General features: G+C 47.8%; 1 protein-coding gene across 3 annotated transcripts in view; it reads right to left on the bottom strand.

Annotated features, from left to right (window-relative positions):
• LOC133534402 (rho guanine nucleotide exchange factor 17) overlaps window positions 1–13,631 on the bottom strand; it is a 197,358-nt gene that overhangs the window by 98,418 nt on the left and 85,309 nt on the right. The window lies entirely within an intron of this gene.

The following is a 13,631-nucleotide window of genomic DNA, read 5'->3' as shown; positions in this document are numbered from 1 at the left end:
CAAAGGCCGTAGGCCCGACGTGAGCTTGTCAAGACACTTTTACTATTGGGTCGTGTTTAAGCTCCAACTTCCCGCACTACTCCGGAAGCGAAACCAACCCTCCCCGAGTGTCTTAATAAGCGAAGCGGCGGGCCGAAGGCCCGACGCTGAGCTTCGAAACCCAGCGAAGGCCGAAGGCCGAGCTCCGCGTAGGGCCGAAGGCCCGGAGCGTCCCACTGGATGGGCCAAGCACGCGAGGCCGAAGGCCGAGCTGCGAGAGTGCGGCCCAAAGCGGAAGTACAACCGCATTACATTTCACCTTTGGAAAACAAATATTCTTTATACTAAAAATAACGGGAAAAATGCATTTATAGAACGAACCGGTTACAAGTTAAGTGTTTTAATAAGCGAAGCGGCGGGCCGAAGGCCCGACGCTGAGCTTCGAAACCCAGCGAAGGCCGAAGGCCGAGCTCCGCGTAGGGCCGAAGGCACGGAGCGTCCCATTGGATCGCCCAAGCACGCGAGGCCGAAGGCCGAGCTGCGAGAGTGCGGCCCAAAGCGGAAGTACAACCGCATTAACTTTCCCCTTTGGAAAACAAATCTTATTTATATTAATGACAACAAAAATTACGGGAAAAGTTATAAAGCGAACCGGCAACAAGTCAACTGTCTTAATAAGCGTAGCCGGCGGGCCGAAGGCCCGACGGCGAAGCGTCGAGGCTAGCGAAGGCCGAAGGCCGAGCTCCGCGTAGGGCCGAAGGCCCGGAGCGTCCCACTGGATCGCCCAAGCACGCGAGGCCGAAGGCCGAGCTGCGGGAGTGCGTGCTCGCACGCGGACCATTCCTTGCAAGCAAAAGTACAACTGCTTTACCTTTTCCCTTTGGAAAACACAAACTTTTACACCTAAACAACAGCAACAACAACAAACACTACAACAACAACACATAAACAACAATATTAATAACAACATACGCGAGGCCGAGTGCATGCTCGCACGCGCAGCAAAAGTACAACTGCACCACTTCTTCCCTTTGGAAAACAAACTTTTTCACTCAAACAACGGCACCTACAACAATAACTCATCAATAACAACATCAACAACAGCACCAACTACAAAAACAACAATACTAACAACAGCACCATGCACACCGCGGGGCCCCCGGGCCCCGCGCACCAAGCAAAACTCTAGGTTAGAATTAGTTTTGTAATTCCACTAACACTATTTTATAAGTTAAATGTAAATGTAACTAACAACTATGGATTTATGTCCGAAATAATTTTAATTTATTTATTTATAAACAATAAAACCCAACGGAAAATGAATGATAGAGAACTTAGGCCAGTTCCAGTCTTAGTTATTCGATCTGTTTCCGATATGATACTGGTTTGTCAGTGGCAAATGTGACTTTTATTCAACGTCACTTTTGACACTGACAGATCATTATCATATCGGAAACAGATCAAAGAACTAAAACTCTAATTGGCCTGTATATTTACTGAAATAAAAGTAGTGAGATAAACCTACCAGGATCGTACTCTAGTATAAATAAATAACCGGCCAAGAGCATGTCGGGCCACGCTCAGTGTAGGGTTCCGTAGTTACTCTTCCGTCACAATAAGCTAAACTGGAGCTTAAAGTATAGTAAATTGTTAACCAAGGGATGAAACGCTACCTTTCACCTGAGATAAACAAATAGGCAAATTTGCATAATCAGTACCTAATTAAAACAAGGCTTTTTACTATGAAGGGAAAACTTTTTGCGATAACTCAAAAACAGCTAAACTGATCATGTCCGCTATAGTTTTCATTTAATGTCTTTCTTAAGTTCTACTTCCACGATTTTTTTCATATTTTTTGGACCTATGGTTCAAAAGTTAGAGGGGGGGACACATTTTTTTTTCTTTCGGAGCGATTATCTCCGAATATATTCACTTTATCAAAAAATGTTTCTTGAAAACCCCTATTAGTTTTGAAAGACCTTTCCAACGATACCCCACACTCTAGAGTTGAAGCGAAAAAAAAATTTCACCCCCACTTTACGTGTAGGGGAGGTACCCTAAAAAAAATTAAATTTTTAGATTTTATTGTACGACTTTGTCGGCTTTATTGATTTATATATCCATGCCAAATTTCAGCTTTCTAGCACTAACGACCACGGAGCAAAGCCTCGGACAGACAGACAGACAGACGGACATGGCGAAACTATAAGGGTTCCGTTTTATGCCATTTGGCTACGGAACCCTAACAAGGCTTTTTACTATGAAGGGAAAACTTTTTGCGATAACTCAAAAACAGCTAAACTTATCATGTCCGCTATAGTTTTCATTTAATGTCTTTCTTAAGTTCTACTTCCACGATTTTTTTCATATTTTTTGGACCTATGGTTCAAAAGTTAGAGGGGGGAGGGGCACATTTTTTTGTCTTTCGGAGCGATTATCTCCGAATATATTCACTTTATCAAAAAATGTTTCTTGAAAACCCCTATTAGTTTTGAAAGACCTGTCCAACGATACCCCACACTCTAGAGTTGAAGCGAAAAAAAAATTTCACCCCCACTTTACGTGTAGGGGAGGTACCCTAAAAAAAATTAAATTTTTAGATTTTATTGTACGACTTTGTCGGCTTTATTGATTTATATATCCATGCCAAATTTCAGCTTTCTAGCACTAACGACCACGGAGAAAAGCCTCGGACAGACAGACAGACAGACAGACAGACAGACAGACAGACGGACATGGCGAAACTATAAGGGTTCCATTTTATGCCATTTGGCTACGGAACCCTAAAAAACGAGCTTATTTTTTTTGTGTATTTCTAATTCTGGCATCTATAAGGTTTTATATTACCTAACTAGAGTTTTGCTTGGTGCGCGGGGCCCGGGGGCCCCGCGGTGTGCATGGTGCTGTTGTTAGTATTGTTGTTTTTGTAGTTGGTGCTGTTGTTGATGTTGTTATTGATGAGTTATTGTTGTAGGTGCCGTTGTTTGAGTGAAAAAGTTTGTTTTCCAAAGGGAAGAAGTGGTGCAGTTGTACTTTTGCTGCGCGTGCGAGCATGCACTCGGCCTCGCGTATGTTGTTATTAATATTGTTGTTTATGTGTTGTTGTTGTAGTGTTTGTTGTTGTTGCTGTTGTTTAGGTGTAAAAGTTTGTGTTTTCCAAAGGGAAAAGGTAAAGCAGTTGTACTTTTGCTTGCAAGGAATGGTCCGCGTGCGAGCACGCACTCCCGCAGCTCGGCCTTCGGCCTCGCGTGCTTGGGCGATCCAGTGGGACGCTCCGGGCCTTCGGCCCTACGCGGAGCTCGGCCTTCGGCCTTCGCTAGCCTCGACGCTTCGCCGTCGGGCCTTCGGCCCGCCGGCTACGCTTATTAAGACAGTTGACTTGTTGCCGGTTCGCTTTATAACTTTTCCCGTAATTTTTGTTGTCATTAATATAAATAAGATTTGTTTTCCAAAGGGGAAAGTTAATGCGGTTGTACTTCCGCTTTGGGCCGCACTCTCGCAGCTCGGCCTTCGGCCTCGCGTGCTTGGGCGATCCAATGGGACGCTCCGTGCCTTCGGCCCTACGCGGAGCTCGGCCTTCGGCCTTCGCTGGGTTTCGAAGCTCAGCGTCGGGCCTTCGGCCCGCCGCTTCGCTTATTAAAACACTTAACTTGTAACCGGTTCGTTCTATAAATGCATTTTTCCCGTTATTTTTAGTATAAAGAATATTTGTTTTCCAAAGGTGAAATGTAATGCGGTTGTACTTCCGCTTTGGGCCGCACTCTCGCAGCTCGGCCTTCGGCCTCGCGTGCTTGGCCCATCCAGTGGGACGCTCCGGGCCTTCGGCCCTACGCGGAGCTCGGCCTTCGGCCTTCGCTGGGTTTCGAAGCTCAGCGTCGGGCCTTCGGCCCGCCGCTTCGCTTATTAAGACACTCGGGGAGGGTTGGTTTCGCTTCCGGAGTAGTGCGGGAAGTTGGAGCTTAAACACGACCCAATAGTAAAAGTGTCTTGACAAGCTCACGTCGGGCCTACGGCCTTTGGCCTTCGGCCCGCCGTTTCGCTTGTCTAAGACACTTTTCCTATTGGGTCGTGTTTAAGCTCCAACTTCCCCCTCTCAGGTGACGCTTCGGGCCTTCGGCCCTACGCGGAGCTCGGCCTTCGGCCTTCGCTGGCCTCGACGCGTCGCCGTCGGGCCTTCGGCCCGCCGGCTCCGCTTATCAAGACAGTCGACTTGGTAGAACGCTTGGGAGCACCGTACGCACGCAGCTCGGCCTTCGGCCTCGCTTTTAGTTACTGGGGGTTGCACGCTTGGGGGTCGGGGTGAAGGCTCCGGGCCTTCGGCCCTCCGCCGGGGTCGGCCTTCGGCCTCCCAGCCTGAAGCTCGCCCTTCGGGCTCGCTTAACCTACTTGGAAATTTGACTTTGCCCCTGTCCGCCGCCATTTTGGATTTTTCCAAAAAACTTTTTTTCATATGGTAATCTTGGCCCCCAGGCTCGCCGCATGCAAAATCTCAGCGCGCTCGGACCAACATTAAAAAAAGAAAAAAAAAAAGTCGGCCATTTTGAAATTTTTTTTGATGCAGTTTTATTTGTCTCGAGGCCCTCTATGACATTTGGTCGAGCACCCCCCACCTATCACGCACCGTTTGAGAGTTGCCATACAAAAGTAAACTGGCCATTTTTCCGCCATCTTGGATTTTTTCCAAAAATTTTTTTTTCCATAGGAGTCATTGGGGCTCCGAGATACCGCGACCGAAATTTCAGAGCGCTCGGACCTTTTTGAAGTTTTAGAAAAAAAAAAGTCGGCCATTTTGAATTTTTTTTTTCTTATTCAGATTCCACTCGGAGCCCTCTATGACATTTGGTCGAGCTCCCCCGACCTATCTCTCACCGTTTAGCATGTGGGGGATTCGAAAAAAAATCCCATACAAATTTTTTTTCAAGCTAAAAAAAAAAAAAAAATTTTTTTCGAACGCGGGGGCCCATATGTACCCACGTACCGGTTCTCGGCGCTCTCGGACCGTTTTGAAATTTCGGCGCCATTTTGAGTCGGCCATTTTGAATTTTTTTAAATGCCATTTCATTCGTCTCGGGGCCCTCTATGACATTTGGTCGAGCACCCCCCACCTATCTGTCACCGTTTAAAAGTTGCCATACAAAATAAAAGTGGCCATGGTGTCCGCCATCTTGGATTTTTTCCAAATTTTTTTTTTCCATACCGATCTAGAGGGCCCCGAGATTCCGTGACCGAAATTTGAGCGCGCCGGGACCGACTTGAAAATCGGCCGCCATTTTGAATCCGCCATTTTGAAAAAAAAATGGCGGCCTCCGAAACTGCCCGGGGTCCTCTGTGACATTTGGTCGAGCACCCCCCCACTATCTCCCACCGTTTAGCCGGGCCGTCAAACATTTTTCTGTCCCGATCCGGTAGACCGGATGTCGGATTTTTCCGGAGGTCACCGGACCGCCCCCTGTACGACCGTACCAAACTCGAATCCCCCCCGCGCCTCCTTCCGGGAGAACAATTCGTGTCGATTAACGTTCGGGCTGCAGCTTTATATAATATAGACTAGAGTTTTGCTTGGTGCGCGGGGCCCGAGGGCCCCGCGGTGTGCGTGGTGCTGTTGTTTGGTTGTTTGTCATGTTGTTTATGTTGTTGTTAATGAGTTGTTGTAGTTGGTGCTGTTGTTTTTGCTGTTGTTTAGGTGTAAAAGTTTGTGTTTTCCAAAGGGAAAAGGTAAAGCAGTTGTACTTTTGCTTGCAAGGAATGGTCCGCGTGCGAGCACGCACTCCCGCAGCTCGGCCTTTGGCCTCGCGTGCTTGGGCGATCCAATGGGACGCTCCGGGCCTTCGGCCCTACGCGGAGCTCGGCCTTCGGCAATATAGTTACTTTGGGGGTTGAAGGGAAGTTGGAGCGTAAACACGACCCAATAGTAAAAGTGTCTTGACAAGCTCAGCCGTTTCGCTTGTCTAAGACACTTTTACTATTGGGTCGTGTTTAAGCTCCAACTTCCCCGCTGGCGAGCTTCGAAGGGGACGCTTCGGGCCTTCGGCCCTACGCGGAGCTCGGCCTTCGATCTTCGCTAGCCTCGACGCTTCGCCGTCGGGCCTTCGGCCCGCCGGCTCCGCTTATTAAGACAGTTGACTTGTTGCCGGTTCGCTTTATAACTTTTCCCGTTATTTTTGTTGTTATTAATATAAAGAAGATTTGTTTTCCAAAGGGGAAAGTTAATGCGGTTGTACTTCCGCTTTGGGCCGCACTCTCGCAGCTCGGCCTTCGGCCTCGCGTGCTTGGGCGATCCAATGGGACGCTCCGTGCCTTCGGCCCTACGCGGAGCTCGGCCTTCGGCCTTCGCTGGGTTTGGAAGCTCAGCGTCGGGCCTTCGGCCCGCCGCTTCGCTTATTAAAACAGTTAACTTGTAACCGGTTCGCTCTATAAGTGCATTTTTCCCGTTATTTTTAGTATAAAGAATATTTGTTTTCCAAAGGTGAAATGTAATGCGGTTGTACTTCCGCTTTGGGCCGCACTCTCGCAGCTCGGCCTTCGGCCTCGCGTGCTTGGCCGAACCAGTGGGACGCTCCGGGCCTTCGGCCCTACGCGGAGCTCGGCCTTCGGCCTTCGCTGGGTTTCGAAGCTCAGCGTCGGGCCTTTGGCCCGCCGCTTCGCTTATTAAGACACTCGGGGAGGGTTGGTTTCGCTTCGGGATTAGTGCGGGAAGTTGGAGCTTAAACACGACCCAATAGTAAAAGTGTCTTGACAAGCTCACGTCGGGCCTACGGCCTTTGGCCTTCGGCCCGCCGTTTCGCTTGTCTAAGACACTTTTCCTATTGGGTCGTGTTTAAGCTCCAACTTCCCCCTCTCAGGTGACGCTTCGGGCCTTCGGCCCTACGCGGAGCTCGGCCTTCGGCCTTCGCTGGCCTCGACGCGTCGCCGTCGGGCCTTCGGCCCGCCGGCTCCGCTTATCAAGACAGTCGACTTGGTAGAACGCTTGGGAGCACCGTACGCACGCAGCTCGGCCTTCGGCCTCGCTTTTAGTTACTGGGGGTTGCACGCTTGGGGGTCGGGGTGAAGGCTCCGGGCCTTCGGCCCTCCGCCGGGGTCGGCCTTCGGCCTCCCAGCCTGAAGCTCGCCCTTCGGGCTCGCTTAACCTACTTGGAAATTTTACTTTGCCCCTGTCCGCCGCCATTTTGGATTTTTCCAAAAAACTTTTTTTCATATGGTAATCTTGGCCCCCCAGGCTCGCCGCATGCAAAATCTCAGCGCGCTCGGACCAACATTAAAAAAAGAAAAAAAAAAAGTCGGCCATTTTGAATTTTTTTTTGATGCAGTTTTATTTGTCTCGGGGCCCTCTATGACATTTGGTCGAGCACCCCCCACCTATCACGCACCGTTTGAGAGTTGCCATACAAAAGTAAACTGGCCATTATTCCGCCATCTTGGATTTTTTCCAAAATTTTTTTTTTCCATAGGAGTCGTTGGGGCTCCGAGATACCGCGACCAAAATTTCAGAGCGCTCGGACCTTTTTGAAGTTTTAGAAAAAAAAAAAAGTCGGCCATTTTGAATTTTTTTTTTCTTATTCAGATTCCACTCGGAGCCCTCTATGACATTTGGTCGAGCTCCCTTGACCTATCTCTCACCGTTTAGCATGTGGGGGATTCGAAAAAAAATCCCATACAAATTTTTTTTCGAGCTAAAAAAAAAAAAAAATTTTTTTTCGAACGCGGGGGCCCATATGTACCCACATACCGGTTCTCGGCGCTCTCGGACCGTTTTGAAATTTCGGCGCCATTTTGAGTCGGCCATTTTGAATTTTTTTAAATGCCATTCTATTTGTCTCGGGGCCCTCTATGACATTTGGTCGAGCACCCCCCACCTATCTGTCACCGTTTAAAAGTTGCCATACAAAATAAAAGTGGCCATGGTGTCCGCCATCTTGGATTTTTTCCAAATTTTTTTTTTCCATACCGATCTAGAGGGCCCCGAGATTCCGTGACCGAAATTTGAGCGCGCCGGGACCGACATGAAAATCGGCCGCCGTTTTGAATCCGCCATTTTGAAAAAAAAATGGCGGCCTCCGAAACCGCCCAAGGTCCTCTGTGACATTCGGTCGAGCACCCCCCCACTATCTCCCACCGTTTAGCCGGGCCGTCAAACATTTTTCTGTCCCGATCCGGTAGACCGAATGTCGGATTTTTCCGGAGGTCACCGGACCGCCCCCTGTACGGCCGTACCAAACTCGAATCCCCCCCGCGCCTCCTTCCGGGAGAACAATTCGTGTCGATTCACGTTCGGGCTGCAGCTTTATATAATATAGACTAGAGTTTTGCTTGGTGCGCGGGGCCCGAGGGCCCCGCGGTAGTCGTGTAGTTTGTTGTTTTTGTTGTTGTTAGTGTTGTTGTTAATGTTGTTGTTGATGAGTTGTTGTTGTAGGTGTCGTTTTTTGAGTGAAAAAGTTTGTTTTCCAAAGGGAAGAAGTGGTGCAGTTGTACTTTTGCTGCGCGTGCGAGCATGCACTCGGCCTCGCGTATGTTGTTATTAATGTTGTTGTATATGTTGTTGTTGTAGTGTTTGTTGTTGTTGCTGTTGTTTAGGTGTAAAAGTTTGTGTTTTCCAAAGGGAAATTGTAAAGCAGTTGTACTTTTGCTTGCAAGGAATGGTCCGCGTGCGAGCACGCACTCCCGCAGCTCGGCCTTCGGCCTCGCGTGCTTGGGCGATCCAATGGGACGCTCCGGGCCTTCGGCCCTACGCGGAGCTCGGCCTTCGGCCTTCGCAGGGTTTCGAAGCTCAGCGTCGGGCCTTCGGCCCGCCGCTTCGCTTATTAAGACAGTTAACTTGTAACCGGTTCGCTCTATAAATGCACTTTTCCCGTTATTTTTAGTATAAAGAATATTTGTTTTCCAAAGGGGAAAAGTAATGCGGTTGTACTTCCGATTTGGGCCGCACTCTCGCAGCTCGGCCTTCGGCCTCGCGTGCTTGGGCGGTCCAATGGGACGCTCCGGGCCTTCGGCCCTACGCGGAGCTCGGCCTTCGGCCTTCGCTGGGTTTCGAAGCTCAGCGTCGGGCCTTCGGCCCGCCGCTTCGCTTATTAAGACAGTTAACTTGTAACCGGTTCGCTCTATAAATGCTCTTTTCCCGTTATTTTTAGTATAAAGAATATTTGTTTTCCAAAGGGGAAAAGTAATGCGGTTGTACTTCCGATTTGGGCCGCACTCTCGCAGCTCGGCCTTCGGTCTCGCGTGCTTGGGCGGTCCAATGGGACGCTCCGGGCCTTCGGCCCTACGCGGAGCTCGGCCTTCGGCCTTTGCTGGGTTTCGAAGCTCAGCGTCGGGCCTTCGGCCCGCCGCTTCGCTTATTAAGACAGTTAACTTGTAACCAGTTCGCTCTATAAATGCACTTTTCCCGTTATTTTTAGTATAAAGAATATTTGTTTTCCAAAGGGGAAAGGTAATGCGATTGTACTTCCGCTTTGGGCCGCACTCTCGCAGCTCGGCCTTCGGCCTCGCGTGCCTGGGCGATCCAGTGGGACGCTCCGGGCCTTCGGCCCTACGCGGAGCTCGGCCTTCGGCCTTCGCTGGGTTTCGAAGCTCAGCGTCGGGCCTTCGGCCCGCCGCTTCGCTTATTAAGATACTCGGGGAGGGTTGGTTTCGCTTCGGGAGTAGTGCGGGAAGTTGGAGCTTAAACACGGCCCAATAGTAAAAGTGTCTTGACAAGCTCACGTCGGGCCTTCGGCCCGCCGTTTCGCTTGTCTAAGACACTTTTCCTATTGGGTCGTGTTTAAGCTCCAACTTCCCCCTCTCAGGTGACGCTTCGGGCCTTCGGCCCTACGCGGAGCTCGGCCTTCGGCCTTCGCTAGCCTCGACGCGTCGCCGTCGGGCCTTCGGCCCGCCGGCTCCGCTTATCAAGACAGTTGACTTGGTAGAACGCTTGGGAGCACCTTGTGCACGCAGCTCGGCCTTCGGCCTCGCTTTAAATTACTGGGAGTTGCACGCTTGGGGGTCGGGGAGAAGGCTCCGGGCCTTCGGCCCTCCGCCGGGGTCGGCCTTCGGCCTCCCGGCCTGAAGCTCGCCCGTCGGGCTCGCTTAACACAGTTTTATATAGGATTTCGCTTTGTTCCTCACGCCCGCAGCTCGGCCTTCGGCCTCGCCCAAAATTACTGGGAGTAGGACACGCTTGGCCGCTCGGGGTGAAGCTCCGGGCCTGGCGGCCCTCCGCGGGGTCGGCCTTCGGCCTCCCAGCCTGAAGCTCGCCCTTCGGGCTCGCTCAACCTACTTGAAAATTTGACTTTGCCCCTGTCCGCCGCCATTTTGGATTTTTCCAAAAAACTTTTTTTCATATGGTAATCTTGGCCCCCAGACTCAGCCGCATGCAAAATCTCAGCGCGCTCGGACCAACATAAAAAAAAGAAAAAAAAAAAGTCGGCCATTTTGAATTTTTTTTTGATGCAGTTTTATTTGTCTCGGGGCCCTCTATGACATTTGGTCGAGCACCCCCCACCTATCACGCACCGTTTGAGAGTTGCCATACAAAAGTAAACTGGCCATTTTTCCGCCATCTTGGATTTTTTCCAAATTTTTTTTTTTCCGTACGAGTCACTGGGGCTCCGAGATACCGCGACCAAAATTTCAGAGCGCTCGGACCTTTTTGAAGTTTTAGAAAAAAAAAAAGTCGGCCATTTTGAATTTTTTTTTTCTTATTCAGATTCCACTCGGAGCCCTCTATGACATTTGGTCGAGCTCCCCCGACCTATCTCTCACCGTTTAGCATGTGGGGGATTCGAAAAAAAATCCCATACAAATTTTTTTTCGAGCTAAAAAAAAAAAAAAAATTTTTTTTCGAACGCGGGGGCCCATATGTACCCACGTACCGGTTCTCGGCGCTCTCGGACCGTTTTGAAATTTCGGCGCCATTTTGAGTCGGCCATTTTGAATTTTTTTTAAATGCCATTCCATTTGTCTCGGGGCCCTCTATGACATTTGGTCGAGCACCCCCCACCTATCTGTCACCGTTTAAAGTTGCCATACAAAATAAAAGTGGCCACGGTGTCCGCCATCTTGGATTTTTTCCAAATTTTTTTTTTCCATACCGATCTAGAGGGCCCCGAGATTCCGTGACCGAAATTTGAGCGCGCCGGGACCGACTTGAAAATCGGCCGCCATTTTGAATCCGCCATTTTGAAAAAAAAATGGCGGCCTCCGAAACTGCCCAGGGTCCTCTGTGACATTTGGTCGAGCACCCCCCCCACTATCTCCCACCGTTTAGCCGGGCCGTCAAACATTTTTCTGTCCCGATCCGGTAGACCGAATGTCGGATTTTTCCGGAGGTCACCGGACCGCCCCCTGTACGGCCGTACCAAACTCGAATCCCCCCCGCGCCTCCTTCCGGGAGAACAATTCGTGTCGATTAATGTTCGGGCTGCAGCTTTATATAATATAGATATATTTTATTTTTCGAACCCCTTACTCATCCTTAATGCAAGAAAAGCCGAATTCCTATCGCCTGTTTTCCTGAAATGAGAACCAATACTGCCTACATTTTGCAGGCCAATCAGGCCATATTCGACGTCTGACGAACTCGACGATTGGACGGACGTCAAACGGAAATTAGGCCTCGCGTTCCATCCGCATCAGCTCGCAGTGACAATATCAGCCATATCTTTTTCATTATCTTCAATTTATAATACCGCTACGCGCTACTGAGCGGAGACTTCATCTCATGGACTGGAGGGATTTGGCTATATGTAGACCCTAATTAGATTAGTTGGGTCCTTGAGTCAATTTTAGAACACCCGTTACGCAGGGTCTCTGTAAGTGACGAGCCATCCCTGGCTTTATTCCCTAATCTAGATATAGCCAATATTCCCGTTATGTCTCCTGGATAAGTTGGAAATTGAACGCAACAAAATGAGCAATTTCTAAGCCACATGCTAATGTAATCAACTTTGTACGGCATAAAGACAATATAAATAAACAGAAACGCGATGCATAATTTTTTTACTAACCCAAAAAAATACGACTTTGTGTAAATTATTATTATGGGGTTCTATGTCACCGTTTAGCTCTGCATTATAGATGAGATCACAATGACATACAACAAATATTCTGAATTTACGGCAAAACAAATATTTCTGTCAACGTTTTGTCATTTTTAACAGTGGTGATGAAAATGTAATTTATTAGTCGGTGATAACTTCAGCCAAGTGCTAATAGAGCACATGTGACGAAATTTATTTTTCTACACTTTATTTGCCTCCTCCTGTCCCGATATCTATCTGTATAATTAAATGTTGCAAGTTAAATACTCGCTTTTTGTTTAAGGGTATGCTGAAATTTAGCATACCCACGTAAGTCACAAATGCAATACCTATATGGGGTACCAAAACCTGTTACATAATGATTATATTTGGATTTTAGCAACGCTCTTAGGATACGAGTAGGACCTATGTAGCGTAAGATATATAATTATTTGGTAGGTATACAAAAATGTATTGAAATATGAATACTAATACTATGTATGGATATATGGTTGTAATTTCACTTCCACCTAAGAGTTTTTATTTTATCTTGCCTAATAATTTCACACGATAATAAAAAATAAGTTTATGACAAAAATTTAATTTTTGGTACGAGCTTTTATTGCTGACTGTACTTTTCTTTCCACAGGCAACTAAAACTCATCGAGACAATTATAACGACCCTAAACACAATTATTTTTCGTTGTTTTATCACAGAGTTCCCATGGCCACCTCCTGTCTCCATCATCAAATCAGCTCCATGTCATCATAATATTGCATTGCATGTCGATTTACATATGTACGCAAGATTTAACTCACCTACTAACAGGGCAAGTTTAATAAAAGCTTGTAAAGCAGAGAATTTCAACACCGGTTACGGGTAACGCTAAAAAAACTTGAACAGCGTTTTTCAACCTGTAAGTACAACTCTATAAATTGGTACTTAGTCCACATTACCCTTAATAACATTAAAAACAATGCCCAAACGCTTTCCACACATGCTTGTCTCCACGTAAAAAGGAACCTCAAACGCACTCAACTGTACCGGTAAATGAAACCGTCTCGAGCTTAACCGCTCGTTCATGACCCAAAAACGTTGGCAGGCGGTCAAACGATACAGTAAACACGCACTTTCAGAATCACAAGGTTATAAAAGCCCTTTTGTTTGAATGTCGTGTTTGAGCGGATGTGATGTAAACAGGCATCATTATTGTGTCAATATTACGGAATATGGACAGGCGAGGTCAGACGAGAGCTATCGCGCTTCTTTTTCAGTGAATATTTTCTGAACTCGTAAGTACTGGCTTTCATAACTATGGCTGATTAAATTCCAGTCGTTACGGTTTCTGTTAGCTTCGTTCTAATTTTCGTCTTGCATAAGATTTTTTCTCCTCTGTTGAGTTGAATGCAATAAAAATGTAACATGTCAAGATCTCAAGATGATATAATATACCATTCTGTGTTTGTAAAACTGGGATCATATATGTAAGTATGTACATTGTACGTACAATGAAATCAAACACATCAGAGTCAGGGTCTCAGAGTGTTTACAGAAATTGTTGTTTTTTTTTTTAATCAAATGAAGATTACAAAAAGCCTTAAACTACTGATTTGCCAAATTGCAGTACAGTTTTCCACCTTGTCTAGGTATTCTTAAACAAA

Source organism: Cydia pomonella, chromosome 2, assembly GCF_033807575.1.
Source record: "Cydia pomonella isolate Wapato2018A chromosome 2, ilCydPomo1, whole genome shotgun sequence".
Taxonomy (NCBI): domain Eukaryota; kingdom Metazoa; phylum Arthropoda; class Insecta; order Lepidoptera; family Tortricidae; genus Cydia; species Cydia pomonella.
Note: the sequence above shows the minus strand (reverse complement) of the source record. Positions and strands in the feature narration are given on the sequence as shown.